The sequence below is a fragment of the Ambystoma mexicanum genome, chromosome 2q, assembly GCF_040938575.1.
Source record: "Ambystoma mexicanum isolate Mex_15411 chromosome 2q, UKY_AmexF1_1, whole genome shotgun sequence".
Lineage (NCBI taxonomy): Eukaryota > Metazoa > Chordata > Amphibia > Caudata > Ambystomatidae > Ambystoma > Ambystoma mexicanum.
The window spans coordinates 1,294,990,907-1,295,014,740 of NC_090924.1; the positions used below are offsets into that span (position 1 = coordinate 1,294,990,907).

A 23,834-nucleotide genomic window follows, 5' to 3' on the forward strand; every position below is an offset into this window, starting at 1 on the left:
GAACTCCCCCTGGTGCTTCTCATTCTCCCTTCTGACACCTGCTCTCTCTTCTTTTGTCCCCTGATGCCTGCGGGCATCCGGCGCACTATAAGTGCAAATAACATAACAACATAACACTTCCTGGCAGGAACATACACACATTCATAGACAGTCATTCATTAATTTCTCCCATTCACATACGCTTTCATATATCCATTCATATATCACATTCACTCACGCACACATACAACAGACACTCTCATTCGCTAGCTCACACTTAGAGATACAATCAAACACTTGCATACACGCATAAACACACACGTACATACATACATAGAGGTATGCCTTTACTTCACATCCCCCGTCCAGACACCTTCTTCCCTGAGGGCCCTCCGCCACCTACACAGCATCAACAGGAAGCAGAGAGAGCTTACTGTCTCCTGAAGGCATGGGCATGCACAGTAGAGCTGGAGCACCTGTCATTCTGCACAGAAGGACCTAAATGTGAGGTAAGTCATGGGGGCACCTTTAGGCCTCATACAGGCACATTTAGGCCTCAAGTTCCTCCAGAATGCATTCCCAATGGGACGTGCAAGACAGAGGAAGCAAAACACTCCCGGCCGTGTATGGCCCATTGGGCATGCCAGGGTTCGAAATTGATAGGAGCTGGGAGCTATTTATCTCCTGCCTGTAGCCTAGAAGAGCCTGATTCCCTTAGCACCAACAGCTACCAGTGGCTACCTTTGGCTCCCCAGGCCAACTGATGCCAAACAAACACACCTATGTGAATTTAATTCTGTGCATTTGGGACAATCTACAAATAAGCATTAGGACACATTTATTTGACATTTAAAGCATAAGGGGTCATACAAAATAAGCAAAATTTTATGTGTGCATCTTATGCTGAAGTTAGATTTCCGGAATTCTATGCACTAGCTCCTTGTTCACCAATGTTAGCTCTTGCTCACTGGTTAATACGGGATACCAAGGAGCTGCATTTAACTCATGCTTTTCTAATCTCAAATTCGACCTGCATGCGCAGGTGGGAATCTTAACTGTCAAAGAGAGGAACCACATTTCAGAACATAGAAGTGGGTAGGAGAGACATTGCGTTATCACGATAGGGTGGCTACATGAGGACAGTCTCACTACTAGTGTGCAGGTGATCAAGGATCAGGAACAAGAGACTTTTAAAATAAATTTTGTGTCTTCCAGAACGGGGTGTTATTTTCTTGATAGCTGAGGGTAATTTGGAGCTTATTACAGAGGGCTGCTCCAGCGACGCCCATCATTCTACCTCCATACTTCTTCTTGAAGGTAGCTATGTCCACATGTACTAAGGAGATGCATTTTTATTTCACAGAATGCCTTTTAATAATTTTGCGGATATGCACTGTCGTTGGGCTCTTGGTCACTTTGAGAAGGGACAGAGATAATGTGGTCTGCTGTCTACGCTGTCAACTTTGGGACCAACCATTGATGCTGTAAATCCCAGCTTCTCCCTCGTGACCACTGCGAGTATGTTATTAAGCTTTACACAATGCTATGCTGTCATTTGCATGGTCTCTTGGATCTTTGGAATCTGCAATAGAAGTGAGTTTGGTTTGGTTATTAGAGAGTGAGGGTACAATACAAGACTGCTTTGTTGATGTGCAAATCACAATTAGCCAGGCTGATAGTGATAGTATGTAGTTTCTGGTGCTCGCACTTGAGCCTTATGTTACCAGATGGAGCGTCATGTGCCCCAAGAGCGAGGATGGGTTCCCTGTGGACAGTTGTGCAGGCTGGTTGGTGAAGTTTAGAGTTCTGAATGTTTTAATGTGTACTGGATACTGGATGTGTTCCTCTATTGTGCAGGAGTAGCTTAGTATATGTGTTTTTAATATAGGTAGAAAGTAAAAAATGTATCCACTTATTGAGAGGTATAAACTCTTTATATTGCCTTGTAAACCCCACATTGGACACTTCCTCTTGTAGGAAATATCACTATGCTCCTCCTCTAGGCACAGGTACACTGGAACAACCATGAACCCCTTCTAAGGCGAAGTGAAATTATCACAATGGACCTCTCGGAGCAAACACCTCAGTGGGCCCCCTTTATTAACAAGTATTAGGGTGAAAACATCACGGTGGACCCCATTGGAGCAAATCATTCACAGTGCCACGATTCCAAGGGAAACCCTAGGAGGAAATGTCATAGGGCATGTAAACATCAAAACCGATAACCTAGGGGGCAATATTATTATTATTATTATTACGGTATTTATTGAGCGTGGACCTAGCATTGAGACGCAACAGAGCGCTATACAGAGGTATACTACAGTACATATGCATAACAGAGCGCTTTACAGAGGTATGCAGATACATAATGGAGAGCTTTACCGAGGTGTAAAACATTACAGATGCATAATTGAGCGTTTTTCAGTGGTAACAACAGAACAGATATAGGGCCTCATTACGACCCTGGCGCTAAGTGGTTAACGGCGCCGTAAAAGGCTGCGGCGCCGTTAACCACTTAGCGCCTTACTACGAGGTCCCTTTGCGGCACCTGACCTGAACGGCTGGTCTGGACCAGCCGTTAAAGTAGGGACCCGCAAAGGGACCTCGCAGGCAATTACGGTACCGCAATTTGCGGTACCGTAATTGCCGCCTTCCCCATTACCATTGAGCCCTATGGGGCAAAAATGAGAATGGGGAAGGGCCATGGGGATATGGGGAAATACCGCCCCGCCAACCTTGGAATGGGGCGGTATTTCCCCATTTCCCCATGGCAGACTTGTTACAACACCGGCACTAACCATGGTGCTAATAGCGTCATGGTTTAGCGCCGGTGTTGTAATGAGGGCCATAGAGCGGGGAGAGGGTACAGAGGGGTCCAGAGGAGGGGTACAGCTGTAGTGGGTGGCTGGGAGGAGAGGGGCAGGCAGCGGCTAGAGCGTCAGTTGGCACGTGGGGCGACGTGATGGCCTATGTGTCGAGGAGGAGAGACTCCTTGAAGAGGTGGGTCTTGAGTTCTTTTCTGAATTGTGGCGCGAGTCTAATGCCTACAGGGAGGAGGTTCAATAGTCTCAGCGTGTAGAGAGAGAAGGCTTGTTTTCTAGTCCTTTACTTTTTGCAGTGGCGGATTTCAAGTCTGCATGTGTCCCGGCTTCTAGTGGTGTGCTGTCCGCCAGAGATGCTAAGTTTCTCTGTGAAACAGTTTGGTGACTTGAGGACGACTGCCTTATAGATGATGCAGCAAGACTTGAAGGAGATTTGTGTGTGCAGTGGTAGCCAGTGAAGGTCAAGAAGGGCCGGGGTGATGTGGTTGTATCTGCGTAGACCCTTGAAAACGCATGCGGCCATATGTGTGCCACTTCTCAGGGGCACAAGGAAGGATGACGGAAGGCCTTCGAGGAGTGTGATGCCCCCATCTAGGTAGGATAGGATCAGTGCTTGAGTCTAAGGAGGGAAGGACTTGACTTTTCGCAGAAAGGAGAGCTGATGCCAAGTTGTCTGAGTTTTCTTAGCTATGTGTGTCTTGAAGGAGAGGTGTTTGTCGAGGTGGAACCCGAGGGACTTGGCGCAGGAGGTGAGCTCGGGTGTGAAGCCCTCAGATTTCAAGGTTGATAGCCAGGCCTGTATGTCTGCTGTTCGGTGTTGTTGGTGAGAAGTAGGAATTCAGTCTTGGAGGGGTTGAGCTTCAAGCATGCACTGGACATCCACGAATGAATAAGCGAAGGGGAGGTTTTGAGCCTATGGTTGCCCTTGATGGAGTCGATCTTGAGGTATAGCTGTGTGTCATCTGTGTATTGTTGGATGTTGTGTGTGGCTAGGAGGGCTCCCAGCAGCTCCATGTATAGATTGAAGATCACTGGGGAGAGGCTGGAACGCTGCAGGGCTCCACAGGTGATGGGCAGCATTGGCAATCTAGAGGAGTCCATCTGAACAAACTGCTTGCGGTTTGCGAGGTAGGACTTGAACCAGCGTAGGACAAGGTTGTTGATCCCCATGTGCCCTGTGTCGAAAGCGGCCGATAGGTGGAGTAGAACTAGGAGGCAGGGGTGGCAGTTGTCAAAGATGTTGAGGGCATTATCGACCACCTGTATGGTTGCTGTCTCCGTGCGGCATCTGGGTCTGAATCTGGAATGGTAAGTTTGGAGGAGATTGTTGGCGTCGAAGAGTTGCTGCAGTTGTGTGGCTACCGCTAGGTAAGATCTTCCCTAGATCTTACCTAGGTTATCATGATACAGAATGGGTTTCTTCAGTAGTTTCTTTAGGGTTTAATAAATTACCTCCCCTCACCCACCAATGGGTCAAACTAGCAGACATGACACATGATTTTGGGCTATGTGGCTGTGCTGCAGTGAGGAGAACCGTGTCTCAGGGTGCAATCCACAGGAAAAATAATGATGCAAGGTGTAGCCTGGGGACAATACTTTAGGAATGTTCTCAGTGGCTAAGCTGCCGAAAGGAAACATACCATGAAATTTAGAGGCTTGCATCTCTGGCTACCATATTGGCATACACATTATTGGCATTAATCCAGTTCTAACAGTTGTATTGTCAATCTCTCAAGGGAAGGCTCTCACGTAGGCCAGTTCATGGCTAGGCAGAGAAATGCATTCAATTGGTTTGTCATGGTTGCGTAAATAACCAGGTCTTTAGAGATTTCCAGAAGGTTAGCCGTTCCTAAATTGTGTTCATGCACTTTGGTAGTGAGTTCCAGTTTCTGGCTGCCATGTTAAGGAAATCGGAGCCTCCATGTGTCTTCCTGATGACTTGTGGAGTTGTTATGAGTATGTCATTGCTGGGGCTCATTAGTCTCATCAGATGTTAGGGTGTGACTTCCCCTTGGATGAATAAAGGTCCATGGCATTGAAGTGTGCGATGGGTGATCAAACTGCTTCAAAGTGCATCCTTTTCTTGACTGGTAGCTATGTTTTGGGACTGCGGGTGCTAAATGGTGTATGGGTGGTGCGACAGGGTTAGGGGACCAAACAGTGTCGAGGGGATGGGGAACCCTCTTAAACTAGGGCATGAGGCCTGCCAGGGTGTTTGCCAGAGCTATTCCTGCCCAGAGCCGGGTGTGGGAGTTGGCAGGGCCCCACTCTGTGTCCCTTCTACTTGCACCTGCCTACAAATGTGAAGTACCACTTGTTATCACCCCATACCTGCCGTACAAAATGCTGACTGTGTATTTACTATTCTCTTCTAGAGCCACAACATCTAGAATTCCTTGCAGCGGGACAGTGTTCATCATGAGTCACCATTGCAGACCTCAGGTGGGCCCACGTTCAAAGATCTTGTGCTCATGAACTTGATGGAGGTGGGGCTTTCAAAGTATTTTAAAGCCTTACACCTGTATGCCACATCCCTGGGGGAAAAAAGGTTAGTGAGTGGTGGCCCGGGGTGGGGGCGGGGGAGTATAAAGGGAGAAACAAGAAATCAGCAAGTGTGTGTTGTTTGGGTGAAGTTAAAGCAGAAGGAGGTGGACCAAGATATCAAGAGAAGGAAAAACAGTGCAGCAGGGCATGTAGGAGGATTGTAAAGAGTGTGTGAAAGGTGAGGTATTGGTTGTGTGAGTGTGTGTACCATGAGTGAAGAGAGTGATTGAGATTAAGGTTAAGAGTAGGTGGTTATGTGAGAGTGAGTGTACCTCGGAGTTTGAGTGGGAGACTGAAAGAAGGGTGACTGTGGTAGAAGGAGGAGTAGAGGGTAATGTAGAAGGAGAGGGAGAGTAGTTGAGGGGATAATTGAGTGGAGAGGGGAGAGCAGTGGGAGGAGAGAGTAGTGGGAGTGGGGAGAAGTGGAGAGTAGAGCAGAGGGTAGAAATAAGGACTAGAGGGAAAAGAGGAACATAACAGGGGCAGAGCAAGAAATGAAAGACAGAAGGACGAGAGTGTGATTATTGTGAAAGCATATTTTCCCTTTGGGGAAGAGGGAAGCCTGTGGGACAAGGGCATGGGGTGTTGTGCTCCAACATCTGCTTCTGGCCCAGGAGGACCGCCATACCGGGATTCAAAGAGGCCACTCCCCTTCCTCCTTCAACTGCTGCAACTCGGACCCCCAGGGTGAACAAGGGCGCTGGGTGTTGTGCTCCTGGGGTGAGGTGCTCATGCAGGGGTGTTTGGTATCTGCAGGGGAGGGGTCTGTCTGTCAAGAACAATCATGAACGCTGCCAAGGTGATGGAAATTGGGATTCATAAACTGACCAACATTGATTTGCCCCAGCCTTGTAATCCGTAATAAACTGTCAAAGGCTGCAGATAGTAACTTGGGAAGGGCCTATGCCTCACCCATGTCCTATAGACTGTGTTGATTCATCATCTCGCTCCTGTACACATCTTGGCTCACTAATCTGGGAAAAGCAGTAACCAGCTGAGATTATGGAGGAGCCAGCCCCCCACCTCCGTCTCCATCGAAGTCCTGCAAAGCTTATCAATCCTAAATTGCTGGTTCTGTTCTCTTTGTCAGGTCCAGCTATCAGTAACTTCAGTGTGCCACCATATATACTTACGGGGATGCACACATGCTCATCAAGGAGATTAACCAGTTCCTTGGGGGTAACCAGGATGTTGTGGGGAACAACGGACTCTGAGACTGATGAGATTGACAAGAATGTCAAAGACAAATTACCAGCCAGTAATGGTGGCAGCGGGACCGCTCTGTTGACCCAGCAGCTGAGTGTGCGAGCGCCAGAATTAGTTCTGACAATCCATCTAGTACCCCAGGAGAGTATACCCCAAGTAAGGGCAACTTAGGGGGCAATTCATTATTCATTCCTTTTCCTAGAGTTGTAACTCACAATAGCCCAATTGAAATTAAGAACCTAGAGACCTCTACATACAACATTGCCCATGATTTAGCTATTGCCCCATACCTGCCCCAAAAACATGCTTGACATGGCTGGAACTGGTTTAGATCAAACCATGGTGCTTAGCACTCAGCTAAAGAATCCACAGGGGGAGGGAAGCCGTTGCCAAGGATCAGCCCTCCAACCATCGAAGGAGATTGCACAGATGAGCCGAGGGTTGTACAAATTGAGAATGCCCTCCTGCCGTGTGCTAACTCTCCTTGCATCCCTGCCTTTCCTAATGATCAAGAAGAAGAGTGTCCATCAAAGCCAATGGGATGCAATTGTTCTACTTGAATTAGCAGCTATAAAGGAGCTGCTTTTGCTTATTTTGGCAGACCAAAGGAAAGGGGCAACATCGAGGGTGGACAAGCACAGGTCCTCTTGGTCCCCTCTGCAGCCCCAACTCCAGCTATCAGAGGAGAATGTTAATCTCATCCTATGAACCCAGCCACAGACAAGCTGTAGAGGAGGAGCCAAGTGCCTCTACCGGAGGTCCAGCCCCCATATGACCTATATGTTGGAAACTGGGAAAAAAATATATGGACAACGCCAGTAATGATCCCTATACCGAGAAAAGTCCTTCAAACAAGGTAACCATTAAGAAAGCCCTACATGATGTACCCGCAGAGAAATAACAGTGTTTTAAAGGAGATTCGGAAGAAGTGTGAAAATGAATGAAAGAGCAGACGTCACATGAAGCATAAAATGACTCACCAAGAAGAGATGCCAATGAAGAGAGTATATAGACCTCATTGAATCTGATGGCAAAGTAAAGAATTTAGCAACATTTCATGTGCGGAATGAATATTGCACGTGCGAAAAGCAATGAAGAAAATGCAAGCCATTTTATAATTGTACAGATGCTGAAACGCAAGTAGACTAAGTAATCATAAGGCTGGCTATACGTAGTGAATAGACTGCAGGCGGTGCCGCCATTATATATATGTGTACAGAAACTGGATGTTCCATGACGCATTTTAGCAAACTAGAAACCCATGAACGAATGGGCTGTATGTGTGGCGTAGTAGAAGAAAACAGTTGACAATGAGGGACGATTCAAGGAAGGTTTTCTGGCCCAGTGTCAAGGGTTGGGGCAGCCAAGAAACTGTTTATCTATTCAAGAAGATACAATGAATGTGAGAAGCTAGACAAGCTTCTGTTGAGGTTTAATGGAAAAACACTAGAAGCGGCAGGTTTTATTCATTTAATAGTGGTAAATACGAAGAAAGAGCTCAAAACACGGTCTCCTGTCACATGGTCCAGATTAAAATAGACTTTGAGCAAGCTATGCCGAGACGTGAAGATAAGACCATGCTCACACTCACTTCTATTCTCAGGCGCAGTGATACTTGCAAGGCTGAGTTCAAAGACTAATTGAATGGCAGAGAGCAGGAGTGATGAAGGATGTTGGGCTGATTGGGTGGGGAGGCATGCTCAAGTCCAACCCTCCAGCACCTGGGGTACCAGCTTGTGTGCTGCTAGTGAGTGGAATATTCCAGAAGGGTACAAGCATGCCAACCAATTGTAGATGGCCACGTAGCAAAGAGCCCTATAGCTTGAAAGCCAATGAAATGTATATTTCATGACTGTGAAGATGACTTCCACTAGGGGTGGGCATATCTGTCCACCTGACCTTAGAGACCCAATCACAACCTGTCCCTATATAGAAAGTATACTTATATGTTCCCCTTAAGCCAATCCCGACCCTTAGTAGGTTTTTTTATTTTGCCATGTAGTATGACGTCACGTATGACACATTTTTGCTATAAAAGTAATGTTTTTCATGAAATGCATTGAGAGATATGCTGTGGGACATCCGTTGACGCCCGTTGTACTCCCTGTTTTATACAATTGCAATTAAAAATAGTAATTTTTTGCCAACTTCCTGAGTCAGTCTTATTATTGGTGTAAGAGTAAGATCTGCATCCCAATCCATCCCATAGAGTGCCACCTCTCTTAAAGGGCCTACGGGTTCAAACCGATCGAACTGGGTGAATTATAGGCCTGTCTGAGCAGGGTACCCCGCCCTTAGTCCATGTACGCCCCTGTACCCCAAAACTAAGGGAACATAACATTGCCATGAGGGCATTACCGGAAGCTGTGAGTGGCCAGGGGGAAAAATGATCTGGAACCATAAAAAACTGGTGTAAGTCAGGCTGGAAGCAAAGGCCAAACAGATCTCAATTTAGTTCCAAAAGGTAATGGAATCAGCACAAGGGTCTACAGTCCACAGCATGGATATGGCATGCCACAGGCAAACATGCGAGGTGCTCAGAAAGGGGGAATGGTATTCCTTCACAGAGTCCCTGAAATCCCTCCGGACCACACAGAAGCCAGGGAATCGCTTACTAATACGTGTATCCATTGGTTCTGGGAGGTGTATGGTTGCCGATCCTTAATTCGTAATGACATTATAAACTGTGTAAGACTTCACTTTGATTGGGGTTCCATTCACGACTATATTCAAATAGAACTAAGGCAGCAGAGAGTGGCTGGTGGCATATTGGAACTGCCATGAGACGCTGCCCTCCAGCACGCAGTAGGATTGAAATAGGTGCCGACTTCCATCCAAACAGCCCCCATCCCTGGGAACCTAGGCTACAATATTCCCCCCTCTCTGGCACCAATGTGATCCCACTGGGGAAAATGTCTTGGGGAATTAATAAAGGAAGTGGACTGTTTACTCCACTGGCTAATTGATAAGAAATTAACTGTTACAAGAGCCATAAACATCAATAAAGACTCTGGGGCCCTAGTCACCTTCTTTTCACTCTAGGACGGACAGTCTGTAAATTTGAAATATTGTTATTATTCATGTATTATGTGATATGATGTACTTTGATGGCCCGAAGGCCGAATAAAGTTAATATTCCAAAGACGAATTGAAGGACAGATGGACATTTCCAGAGGTACGGAGTACCATGTTCTCCCGGCGTCCAATCCGGAGCAATCAAGATCATGGATTTCCCGAACTTTCTCATCCTCCTGAGAACATGAGGAATGACTGGCACCAGGGGGAATGCATACAGCAGTGGAAACTCACAATCCCCTATGAACGCGTCTCCCATAGCTCCTCTCTCAGTAAATTCTGTGGAGCAGAAAGGTCACACTTCCTGTTGACACTGGATGCAAACAGATCCACCTGATGGGTTCCCCAGAGAGGGCTCGGGAGGATAGCTCAGGGGCAACATGTTCACCTTGGAATCAAGATGACGTGGAGCAACGTAGGTTCAACGCCGGGCCCGTGCTTAGAAACCTCTGGGTATTAAGCGCACTATAAATAACCAATTACAATTACAATTGAAGGACTTCCCGAGCTAACTCCCACTCGTGAGAGACTGTATCTGCCTGCTCAGACCGTCCGTGCAGTATTTTCCTCTCCAGCCCGGTGAACAGCCGACAGAGACACTCATTCTTGCAGTGCAGAAAACCAGAGTTGCATTGCCTTTCTGCACAGTAGTAGTGACCCTACACCTCCTCTCTTGTTGAGGTAATGCATGGCCACAATTTTGTCGGTCATTACCATGAAATTCTTTACCCGTACAGAGAGAGAAACACCATCAACACCAGCCTGATTGTCCTCAGCACCGAAAGGTTGATGTGTAGTTTGAACTCGGACAGAGACCAGCAACTGCTGATTTTCAGATCGTTGGTATGTGCCCCCCAACCTGTGCGGGAGGCATCCATAACTACAGTTATCTCCGGCCATGATTGCCAAAACGGTTCTCCCTTCATCACACTCTCCTTGAAGGCCACCATAAGAGGTCCCGCGCAACCTTTCTCAGGACCTGAATAAGATCCATCATCCTGCTGTAGAACTGTGACCAATGGAATCTGAGGGCCCAGTGGCACCAGGAAAATGCAGAATGCCCTGAGGCCAAGCAACCTCAGAAAACCAAAGGGGAGAAGACTTTGGGCACTCTGAAATTTGTTTACCCTCTGCAAAATGTATAGAGCCCTTACCTCGGGTGGCAAAGCTTTCCCTGAGGAAGGGTCCAGGACTGCTTCAATGAATTGCAGCTTTTGGGAAGGTGTCATGTGGGTCTTCTTGATGTTGAGGGAGATGGCCAGTCTGTGAATAGAGTGGCAAGCGTTGTCTAGATGTTGCAGAACGGGATCTGATCAGACAATCGTCCCGGTAGCGGTAGATGTGAATCCCTCTCCTCCTTTGATTTGCTGCCACCACCGCCATTAACTTGGTGAAGACCATGGGGGGCAGGTCAGCACGAAAGGCAGAACTACAAATTGATAGTAAGAAATGCCAATGGTGAATCCCAGGTCCTTCCTGTGCTTGCAATGTATTGGCACATGGAAGTAAGCATCGTGGAGATCCAATGACACCATCCAATACTAGAGCTGAAGGCCCTGGAGGACCTGCGAAAGAGTGACCATCTTGAACTTGTCCTTCCTGACAAACTAGTTCAAGCATCTCAACTCCAAAATGGGTCACAATCCTCTGTCTTTCTTGGGGATTAAAAAATAAGAGGAGTACCAGCCTTGATTCCTCTCGGCCACAGGCCCCAATTCGATTGCGCCTTTCTCTAATAGGGTTAAAACTTCCTGTAAGAGGAGCGGATCTGGATCCTTCAAGAACTGGCCTCTTGGGGGACAGTCAGGGGGCCTTTGTAGAAAAGGAGGGCAGTAACCATGAGCAACTGTTTGCTGCGCCCAAGCATCAGAGTTAATACTTTGCCACTCTTCCAGATGCTGAGATAACCTGCCTCTGACCACAGTCCTGTGGGTTAAGGCCTCAAAACGGTTTTGGAGTTGCAGAGGCTGTGGATGGCAGAGAGGCAGAGGGTGCCGAAGCGATCCTGCCTCCACGTCCTTGTGACCCACAAGGCTGTATCCTCTGTCCCCTCTGAGAGAACTGACCTCTCAATTGTTTGATGGAAGAGAAAAACCCGAAAGGACTGGCCTCTCCAACCCTGAGAAGTCCGTCGGCTCTGCTGAGGCTGACGAATTGCAGCACTCAAAGACTTTGTGGCAGCCTTTGAGGACTGCATCATTCCTAAACTCTCCTCCGCCTTATAGCCAAAAAACTGAGAACCCTCAAAGGGCATATATATCCAAAAGCCTAACTTGCACGGCAGGAGCAAAACCTGACTTCCGCAGCCATTCAAACTTCCTTTAAACAGTACTTGCTGCCATGGAGCGACTGACACAATCTGCTGTGTCTAATCCAGATTGTATAAACAGGCACATATTGAGGAAACCCTCTTTCTCTCCTCCCCTCGGGGTGTGCTCAGCAGCCATTGCAATAACCTCCCACAGAGTGTATGAAAACTTGGCCAAGGCACAAGTGGCATTAACCACTCTTATGCCATTCTCCCTGATGAAAACACTGTCTTCCCCAGGGCATCAACCCTCTTGTCATCCCTGTCTGGAGGAATCGTGGGATAAACTGCGCCCTTGGAAGCTGAAGTGGCAGCTTGTACCACCAACCTCTCCAGACTTGAATGTATGGATAGAAACTCCAGACCAACAGAGAAGGGTCTGTACTTCTTGGTGAATTCTTTATTCACTGTAGGGGTAGATTCTAGATTCTTCCAATTATCCAGAACTCTATTGTTTACTACTGTATGGAATGGAATAATGGGATCCTTTGCAGGACCTTTATCAAGGATGTCTATTAAGTCTCCTTTTCAAATTCCACAGAAGGTCTCCCCCAGCCAAGATTTTCAATGACTTCAGACATCCCTGATCTGTAAGATTCATCAGCATGCCCAAATCCTTCAGGAGAACCAAACTCCACCTCTGGAGAAGTGTCCAGCCACTAGCATCTTTAGGTGTGTCAACCAGGTCCCTCATTCTCGACTCCTCTGAGATGAGCTCTTCTGGAACACCAGATGTGCCATAAACAAGCCCAAAACCAAACAATGGGCTTCTGATCCTCCTCAGAAATTGATCTCATTGACTTAAAAAAGTACCTTAGATAGGCTCGATGAAGATCTTGATGGCTTCAACAACATTGACTTCGATGTTGATAGGCTCAATGTCAAAACGGAGCAGGAGACAGTGGAGTTGGAGTTGGCTTCGATTTTACTTAAAGCGCTGAGTCCATAAATGGCACTCCAGGAACCTTTGAGACCTTTCTGACAAGACACTTGTGCATGCGAAACAGAGATCCGGCGCTATGGGGTTTGAAGCCTTCTTAGGCTCATCCGATGGGTCTGGTGTTGCCGCCATCATGATACCTCCAACATTCTTTTCTGGAATTCTTCCAACTTGGCTTTAGAAGCTGGCTTGCTCGGGAAGCTTACCCGTTTTCCATCGGGTGAGGAGTCTGAAGAAGGCGATCAAGACTGATGGTGCCTCTTCCTGGATTTCCTCGAGGAGGACGATGAAGAGTGACAAAACCTCGACCTGGAGCACTTCCCATGCTTGCTGCACATTTTGGCTCGGCGAGAAGAAACTTCTCTCGAACTCTTGCCCTCTGAAGATCTTAACTTTGATGGGGTTGTCAAAGTTGACTTAGGAGAAGGCCTACCCAGGATGAGTTTCCCCTTCCTCTGCTTTAAAGCCTTCACTGTCATCGACTGACAGGAGCCACAGTTGTCGAATTCATGGCCAGTACCCAAAAACCAAAGACATATCAATGCGGGTCCGTAATAGACATTCTGGAACCACAATCGAAAAATCTTTTCAACCCGGTTTTCGGGGTAGACATTGTCGAGTAAACTCAAATGCGGAGTAAGAAACATCGCTGAGGCGAGTGAACTGTTTCAAAGCAGCTTGGCAGAAAAACACTGAGGCAATGGGCGCAGTCCGTGCCATTTATACTTACGCTGATGTCATGGTCGAGAACGCACGTAAGCCATCGGGGGACACGAGATAGGTGATGATGCACAGCGCTCTCTGCTGTGAAATGTTTTCCATTGCTGAAAGCAGGATATTGCAGCATATAAAAGATGAGGAATACGTGGAATGACACAATCTATTCGAAGTACAGGTTTACTCCTGAATTCTTACAGGCAGTCTATGGACCTTCCCTTGGCATGTTCTACTGCACGAAGCACACGTGCCTTCTTTCAGCATTGTGATGCTGCGGTTTTCTCAGGAACCATCCACTGTCAAATTGTACTAGAGAGCTATCACTTTGCCTTAAGGCAGGTTGGGGGTGACTCATCAGTTCCTGTTTTCTTTGAATTCTGGCCCGTGTATTGCTTTTTTTCCCATTGTAAATGCAAACTTCCAAGATAAAACCATGAGTGGCTGAGCTACTCATGCCTGACAAAGAACAGGTTGCGAATACTGCCTGCCTTCCGACATGTAAGGACTTTGCTCGTTGTTTCTAAGTATGTGTGGCCTAGGGTCCAGACACATAGTAACACTCCTGCTGCCATTTCATATGATTGCAGAATGGACACGTGACAGTAAAATGCATAGGGCATTAATCTGAGCTGCATGAAGTCCTGGTGGGTACATCCAGGGTACGTATAGTACTTGGTTTCCTTTGCATATGTGTACACAGTTTGGTTGTCTTTTCCGCCAGACGAACAAGTTACTTCTTACCTTGTAACATTCTTTCGATGGGATGTTCCTCCGACGTATTCCTAACCTTTGATAATTCGTCTCCAGCTTGCTGGACTTGGAAATTTTTTCAGTAGAGTGCGCCGCGCGTCAACGTCCGCTGAGTCGTTGTCCCTCGCCGGCCACCGTATCGGCGCCGACGTCACCATGCCCATAAATAGCCGCGCGCGGCATCCGTTGCTCAGTTCCGTTTTGTAGTATAAGAAAAGTCATGCATGAATTGGTTACTGACCTTGAAGGAGCGTAAGCTGCAACCGCAAGGGAAGTATTACTGCGGGGATGAATGGGAGGGGCGATAAGGAATACGTCGGAGGAACATCCCATCGAAAGAACGTTACAAGGTAAGAAGTAACTTGTTCTTCGAAGGGATTGTGTCCTCTGACGTATTCCTTATCTTTGATAGACTCCCATAGCAGTGGCATGTAATTGGAGGTGGGAGTAAGAATGTCATGCACCTCTTAAGGATGAACTGAATGTAATACGGCTTTGCCAAATCTGGTCTCTTGACTAGTGGAGGAATCCAGGTTGTAAAATGTTGTGAATGTATGTGCGGACGACCATGTGGCAGCCGCACATATGTCTCTAACCGGTACCCCTCATTGGAGGGCCGAAGAGGCTAAGATACCCCATGTTGAATGAGCCTTAAGATTTTGGGGTGGCTCTTTCCCTGCCAATTTGTAACATTCCAGAATGGCCAAGATAATCCACCTGGAAATGGTTTGTTTTGTTATGGGTAATCCCAACTTGTGACCTAAGTATCCTACAAACAGTTGGTCTGCTTGTCTGATCCTAGCCATTCTGCTGATATAAAAGCTTAGAGCTCGCCTTGGGTCCAGCCTATGTAGTCTTTCTTCCTCTTTCCCCGGATGGGGAGGAGGGTAGAACGAAGGTAAGGTAATTTTCTGAGTAATATGAAATTCAGAAACCACATTTGGGAGGAAATTAGGCTTCACCTGTAGGACAACTTTGTCCTTGTGGAAAATTGTATGTGGGGGTTTACAGGAGAGAGCTTGTAGTTCGCTCACCGTCCTAGCAGATGTTAGCGCTACCAATAGGACAGTTTTAAGTGTGAGAAATCTCAGCGAACAAGAGTGAAGTGGTTTGAAATGAGTGCCCATTAGGAAGTTTAAGTCCCATAAGGGAACCTGGAATGGTTTTGGAGGATAAACATTAGTCACTCCCTAGAGAAATTGTAACACTAGAGGTAGTTTTAAATAGGATGGTTCCTCCGCAGTGCGCTTGAAGATTGAAAGCGCTGCGAGATAGCCTTTTACAGTACCAACTTGAAGGCCTGAGTTTGCCAAGTAAAGTAGAAACGATAACACCGTTGATGTACCACATGAAAAAGGGTCGATATTCTCTTCTCTACACCAGCTGCAAAATTTGTTCCAACGGCAGCGGTATAAAGACTTTGTTGCTGGCCTTCTGGCCGAAGCAACACCTCCATGACGTCATCAGGGAGGTCCCAATTCTTGTACCTCACCCTTTCAGAAGCCAAGCGTGAAGGTTCAGGGTTCTGATGTCTGGATGGAGAACCTGACCTCCCTTCTGTGAGAGAAGATTCTCTTTGGGTGGAAGACGGATTGGAGGACAGATGGACATATCTAGAAGGTCCGGGTACCACGTTCTCCTGGCCCAGTCCGGGGCAATTAGGATCATGGTTTTCAGGAATCTTCTCAACCTCCTGATCATTTGAGCTATAACAGGGACTGGTGGAAACGCGTAGAGGAGTGGAAACTCCCAGTCCACTACGAACACGTCTCCTAGAGCTCCTCTCAGGGGAAATTCCCTTGAACAGAACAGATCGCACTTCCTGTTGGTGATTGTGGCAAACGGATCCACCTGAGGGGTTCCCCAAAGGGCGAAGATCTCTTGAAGGACTTCCTGAGCTAGCTCCCACATGTGGGAGACTGTGCTCTGCCTGCTCAGAGCGTCCGCTGTCAAGTTCTTCTCTCCGGCTAGGTGGACTGCCGATAGAGTGATTCCTTCCTGAATTGCCCAAAACCAGAGCTGCATTGCCTCTCTGCACAGTGGCAGTGATCCTACGTCTCCTCTTTTGTTGAGGTAGTGCATGGCCACCGTGTTGTCCGTCATTATCAGGACATTTTTTCCCTGTACTGATGGCAGGAAAGCTTTCAGCGCTAGTCTGATCGCTCTCAGCTGCAATAGGTTGATGTGTAGTCTGGACTCCGAGGGAGACTAACGACCGCTGATGGTCAAGTCGTTGGCAAGGGCTCCCCACCCTGTGAGTGAGGCGTCTGTGACTACTGTTATCTCCGGCCATGGTTTCCAAAACAGTTCTCCTTTCAAGATGTTCTCTGGATAGGCCCACTATTGAAGGTCGCGGGCTACCTTGTCCGGAATCCGGAGGACATCTGTCATTCTCCCTGAGAATTGCGACCACTGAGTTCTCAGTGCCCACTGAAGAGATCTCATTCTCAGGCGAGCCTCTGGCACAAGGAAGATGCAGGATGCCATGAGGCCTAGCAACCTCAAAAAGTCGAAGGCTGGGAGACGTTGGGCATTTTGAAACTTGTTGATCATCTACAGAATATCTTGAGCCCTCACCTCTGGTGGCGAGGCTTTTCCCAGGGAAGTGTCCAGGACCGCTCCAATGAACTGGAGTTCTGTGATGGTATCATCTGTGACTTCTTTAAATTGAGGGAGAAGCCCAGTTTGTGAAGGAAGTGGCAGACATAATCTAGCTGGACCTGGGCTTGTTTCGAAGATACAGCCCTGATCAGCCAATCCTCCAGGTAGGGGTAGACGTGGATCCCTTGCCTCCTTAGACTCGCAGCCACTACCGACATTAGCTTGGTGAAGACCCTCGGGGCAGAGGTCAGCCCAAATGGCAGAACTCGAAATTGATAATGGGAGTCGCCAATTGCGAACCTCAGGTATTTCCTGTGTTTGAGATGGATTGACACATGGAAATAAGCATCCCGAAGGTCCAGAGATACCAGCCAGTCCTGGAGCTGGAGGGCCTGAAGGATCTGAGAGAGAGTTACCATCTTAAACTTGTCCTTCCTGAGGAATTTGTTCAATTCTCGTAAGTCCAGGATGGGTCTCAGTCCTCCGTCCTTCTTTGGTATGAGAAAGTAGGGGGAGTACCAGCCCTTGTTCCTGTCCGCTACAGGTACCGGTTCTATGGCACCTTTCTCTAGCAGGTCTATAATTTCCTGCAAGAGGAGCAGAACTGGAATTTTTAGAGAGCTGTGCCCCGGTGGATGACTCTGAAGAATGTGTAGAAAGGGTAGGCAGTAACCCTGGGCAACTGTCTCCAATGCCCAAGCATCTGACGTTATAGCCTGCCATTCCGTCAGATGTTGAGTTAACCTGCCCCCTACAGGTGTTTTGTGAGGAGAGACCTCAGAGTGGTTTGGGTGCAGCTGATGCAGATGCTGAAGGTAAAGAGGCACCTGCTGCTGCTGCGGCTTTAGTACTTTTGACCCGTCCACCTCGGGTAGGTCTCCTTTGGCCTCTTTGAGCCGGCTGTCCTCTGCCTTTCCCGAATACGGAATAATAGCGAAAGGACTTTCCTCTTCCAGAGGTTCCTGAGGGGCGAAAAAGAGTTTGGCGGATTGCAGCTCCAAACGATTTTGCCGCTGCTTTAGATGTCTGCAACTTTTCCAGACTGTCATCAGCCTTCTTTCCGAATAACGAAGAGCCGTCAAAGGGCATATTCAAAAGTCTGGCCTGTACATCTGGAGCAAAGCCAGACTTTCGCAACCACGCATGCCTGCGGATTGTTGTACTTGCCGCCATGGCCCTGCTGATACTGTCAGCGGAATCGATGCCAGTTTGAAGTGATTCGCACATGGCATCTTTGCCATCTTTAATAATGTTAAGGAAGGCTTCCTTTTCCTCTCCTTCGGGTATGCAGTCAGCCGCTGATGAAGCACACTCCCACAGTGTGTGACTGAACCTGGCGAGCGTACAGGTGACGTTGATGGACTTCAACGCCATACTACAAGCAGAGAAGACTTTCTTTGCCATAGAATCGTACCTCTTATCATCTCTATCCTGTGGGACAGTAGGGTAAGCGGTCCTACTGCTAGATGAAGTTGCCGCTTGGACCACCAGGCTCTCTGGAGTCGGGTGTTTTGATAAGTATTCAGGGTCAGCAGCCGCTACCCTATACTTGGCTGACAATCTTTTATTGAGGGCAGGGATAACTTCAGGAGTTTCCCAATTAGATGTAATTTTCCTTTATAAGGCTGCATGGAAGGGGACCACAGGATCCTCCTGTGGACCTTTGTCTAATATGTCTGTCAGGTCATCCTGTTGAAAAACAGGCGAAGGCGCAGACCAACCCATAAATTCAATAATTCTTGCCTGGGTCTGGCTTAACAAATTCCACTTCTGGGGAAGTGTCCAGCCCACTTGCCTCATGTAGTAACTCCTGTAGGTCCTTCAACCTTCTTTCCTCAGAGGTGAAATCCTCTGAAACAGGCAGTGTGGTCCTCTGCAACCCAAAGGTTTCCTGGTCAGAATCTTCCCCCTCTTCATAAATTGAAGATAGTCCAGGGTACTTTGACCTCTGAAATGGTGTAAAACCCATCTCTAAGGCAGAAGGAGCCAAACTCGTCATTATTGGCCGAGAAAACGTCGATGTCTTTCACGCCGATGTGACAGGCTTCAAAGGCGCCGAGAACGGCGTCGAGAAAACTGGAAGAGGTCTCGAAAAACTCAAGAGGATCGGGATCCTACTCAAGGATGTTGACGACGGTCTCGGCGTCGTGCCGGAGGCCCTTGGAATCACTGTTGGCTGTGGAGTAGCCTTGGTCTTCTCTTTCATCAGCGTCGATGTCGGCGTCGACGATGGCGTCGAGTGGATCGACCGATGCGTCGAAGAACCCTTCGACAACGGCATCGATGGCGCTGATCCATGCGTCAAAGGAATCTTCGTCAACGGCGTCGAAGATGGTGCCTTCTTACCCGATGGCTCATGGTGCTCTCGGGCGGAATGTTTCGCCGGGTGCAGCGACTCGCAGCGTTTTGATTTTTTAGGTTTTTCACCCGGGGTATCACCCTCAGCTGTCTTTAAGGGGGTTGAGGCCGCTTTCTCGAAGACGCTTAACATTTTCTTTCTGAATTTCTCCCACTCAGCCTGAGAGCTGTGTTTTGTGGGACAGGAGACCCTTTCTGGGGATCTTCGACGTCTCTTCTTTGAGTGTCTTGATCTCGACGAATGGTGGGAGCTACTTCGAGATCTAGAATGGGAATGTTTTCGACGGCGATTAGACGAATGCCTCGACTCAGCCGAAGAAAATTTCGAGGAGGTTTTGACTGACTTACCTCTCTCGAGCTTCCCTTTGTGCTCCTTCAAGGCTTTCGCTGTCATGGACATGCAGTCCTCACACTCCGAACAATGGTGCTCGGCTCCCAAGCACCACAAGCAGATCCTGTGTGGATCCGTTATTGACATTTTTTTACCGCAGTCTCGACATTTCTTGAAGCCGGATCGCGGCGTCGTCGATTCTGATGAAGATACCATCGAGAACTAGTTGGTATTTATTCGAGTAGATATAGAGGGTTATTCTGACTGAACTGAGCGACGACGTTCTGAGGCCCCACGAAGCGCGGAAAAACGGAACTGAGCAACGGACGCCGCGCGTGGCTATTTATGGGCATGGTGACGTCGGCACCGATACGGTGGCCGTCGAGGGACATCGACTCGGCGGACATCGACGCGCGGCGCCCTCTACTGAAAAAATTTCCGAGGGTTTTCATAAAATGTGATGCAAATTGTGCATTTTAAAGAATATTTGTTCATTAACACTGGTCAAAACTACTAGCCGAATGGTGAAGTAACTTGTCCAACACAGTGGCCCACACTAACATTTTGTGTTTTTGATTCGGCCATTGCCCTATTGCCCTAAAGACCAGTACGAGTCTATCATTTACTGCCTGATCTTATCTAAGTGTCCCTCCCACAGACCATTAACACATGTCATAAAGGGGACAATTACTTTTGTGTGGCTACCTGTCCTTTTTGGGAAATGTAAGCCCACAGGGACTAGTGAGGCAGAGTGTAGTCTAGGATATGAAGACCACTTTGGGAGTTCTATGCTGACTAAGGCAGTGTGCTTCTGGGGCATGTACCCCTTCAGCCACAGCTGTACCCAAGTAAAGCACAGTGAATTCTGGGATATGCAGTCCCCGCCAGGGCATCTATCCAGAAAAACTGTATCTTCACTGAGCGCTATCGGGTGTGTTGGGGCACACTCATTCCTCTGGGGGCATGTCTGCTAAGTGGGGCACGGTGAGGTCTGGTACATGTCAATCTGCTGACACCTTTCTATTGGGCAAGGAAGGTGCATTCCTCGAAATGCAGCCCTGTGTATTCTGTCTACTGTGATAAAGGAGTATAGATTCTGGCATGTGCTGGGCGTATCAGGGTAGGTGAGTTAGTGACTAGCATTTGAAGTTGTAGCTAACCTGTGAACTGTATCTAGGACTACGATGCACTTGAGCCTCAGCATATATTGGCCCTCATTAGGACCCTGGCGGAAAGGGGTTTACGCCGGCGTAAACCATGGCGCCCCTTTCCGCCTGAGTACGAGTTCCCTTAGCGCCATGGTGATTTTAACGCCTGCTTTTAGCAGGCGTTAAAATCCATGGCGCTAAGGGACCTTGTTGTTAATTACGCCACCGTAATTTACGGTGGCGTAATTAACGCCTTCCCCACTCCCATTATACCCTATGGGGCAAAAATGGGAATGGGGAAGGGTAAATGGGGATTGGGGACTTACCGCCCCGCCAAGGTCGGAATGAGGCGGTAAGTCCGCCAACCCCCATGGCAGAGTTGGCAGCTTAGCGCCATGGACCATGGTGCTAATAGCACCATGGATCTCCGCCAAGGTCCTAATGAGGGCCATTGTGTCTTAGATGGGAATGTATGGCTGCACCCAGCAGTATATAGCAACATCCTGTGCATGAGGCTGCCGATGCAATATGGTGCCTATCCCAATGAGACTTCGTCGAGAATATAATAGCCGTCCCTAGGCATGCAGCACAGTCCCTGAAGCTATAGGTTCTACAGCTTGGCATACAAACAGCAAATTATCATAAATAAAGCCACACCTATTAGCTTTGTCATTGCTTGTTTCGGATGTCAATGAGTCTGCAAGGGAGTACAACCATTATCATTCAACTTTTTATAGCCTTACCCCTCCAACTCCCCGCCTAGCGCTCGTCTATCCTAATCTCTCTATCTTATCCTTAAATCATCTTGCAACTGTATACCTAAATACATTTAGTAAGGTATATGAGATCCTTGGGATTTAACATTGATGGACTGGTGTGTGCTGTTTTATCTCCTCCTCTTTCTCCTAACGGCGCCTTTTATGTAAACACCAACAGTTCACAGTAAAATACCACTTTCCCTGAATGCACATTCATCAACTTTAGGAAATGAGGAGTTCTAACTGTGCCCTTTGCAGATTAATGACTTTGTCGTGTCAAATGAGCTACACGCCATTGAGGATTGAATGCTCCTGCTCTAGTGGGTTGACAGTGACATATAATGCTATTACTTTTTATATCTAAGGCAATATCTAAATGATTTAAACTTTAAAAAAGATGAAGATTATCCCCAATTGGTACCATGGTAGAAACCAATGTGTATAGCTTGTAAATATGTGTTCTAAGCATCTTCCCTATAGCAGACGCAATGCAAAGGAATCTTGTGTACTAGCCTCTCCGGTTCCATGACTGCGAGTTGAAGGCTGAAATGCTAATCACAGTACACAAGAGCCAAGAAGATGGCATATGACAGACAATCAAGTAGTCTTCTGGGGGATACTAGCAAAAAAGGTCGTACGAGACTCATTTAATACTTCAAACTCGAAGCCTTTCTCTGGTAATGTTTAGGATCTTGTTCATAAAATGCACATCGTCTGAGAGACAGAATATATTTGTGGGGCTGAGGTCAAGCGATGATGGGATAATTACACCCCCAGGGAATTGGAAGAAGGCGATGTTGCTTCTTCCTCGCCCCACTGATCTGGTGATGGGGTCTGGAGAGCGTTTTCTGCTGACATTGATCTATTTCCTGTCCGGTCTCCTTCTGGGTAGCTTAATTTGCCCGAACAGAGCACATGTGTACGTGTAGGAGGTTGCAGACGGATTTGCAATACTATACCCCCTGATGGGCCATAGTCTGGAAGCACAGCATGAACTACCAATATAGGGTTCCAGAGACTTCTTCCATTGTTTGTGGGTACAGTTTGATGTTGAATACTCTATGGTTTATGCTGAGAGTTCGGAAGCGTCCTCTCAATCTAATCAATGAGTACAGACGCCAGATGGAAGATGATGATACTGCTGGCGCTGCTAGACCCATCTCAGGAGATGCCTCTTGTTATCCCAGCAAATCATCTTTTGGAGACTGCATGCTACACGCAGTGTTTGTTCTGCAGTAACATGTTGCTGAGGATTACACCACCTAAGCTACAAGTGCAACATGCTGAGGGTGGTGTTATGGCCTTGGGGCTCAGAGAACATGACAGTGCCTCGCTGGCAATGCGCATGAAGGCCAGATCCACGCCCCTTCTACACCTCATTGGCTAAGGGACCTGCCTAAGTGGGCCATTCTGACGAGAGCTGTGCTTGAGATTGTTGGGGAGAATTGTTCGTTTCTGTGATAACTTCCTTTAACCTTAGCGACCCCCAGCCCTTTTCTGAAATCTGGGACCTTTTTTATTTTAACCTCCTGACTGAGTGGGCCTTTTTGTCACTCACGCATGCCTTTTTCCTCTAAGATGTTGTGTTCCTTATGTTTTAATGGAGTCTAGTAAACTCCATAGGCATCTGGATTTTATTTTATAAAGTGACACACAGCACCCTGTGTGCAGTGCCACTGAGGAGTTCCCTGGACTCCTCTTGATGTTTTAATACATTTTCTTGTGTGAATTGCTGTTCCCAAGAATAGTGGAACAAATGTTGTCTTAACTTTTTCCTTTGTGGGTCCATCACACACCACCTTATGTGGAGTATTGAGCGGTTACATAGTAACTCCTTCTATCACTTCTCATATAACGTTTTGTAACACTAACTGACTTGAATGGCCGGTGGCAGTGGTTTCTTTATGCTACCTTTCGTGCAATGTATCTGCAAAATGGAGAACCATGGGTGCATTCAAATTGCGAGTTCTAATTTTGGAGCGATGCTTGTAAAGGTACAACCTGCACAAGTAAAAACGTGGTGTATGCAGTCCAATGCCCTTGCAATATGTTCTACATAGCAAAACCTCAAGAGAGATCCATGTCTGCATTAATGAGCATCACTCCAAATTAGAACTCGCAATCTGAATGCACCCATGGTTCTCCATTTTGTGGACAACGGTCATAGTGTGGAAGAACTTTCATGGTTCTGTGTGGAGAAAATTGCCAACAGTGGGCCTGTTCAAACCAAAAACAAGCTGACATACAAGGAACAATTGTGGATTTTTAATCTTAAAACATTAGACAAAGGACTCACA

General features: G+C 47.5%; 1 protein-coding gene across 1 annotated transcript in view; it reads right to left on the bottom strand.

Moving 5' to 3' along the window:
• NEK11 (NIMA related kinase 11) overlaps positions 1 to 23,834 on the bottom strand; it is a 1,698,151-nt gene that overhangs the window by 1,138,114 nt on the left and 536,203 nt on the right. The gene's annotated exons all lie outside the window — the stretch shown is intronic.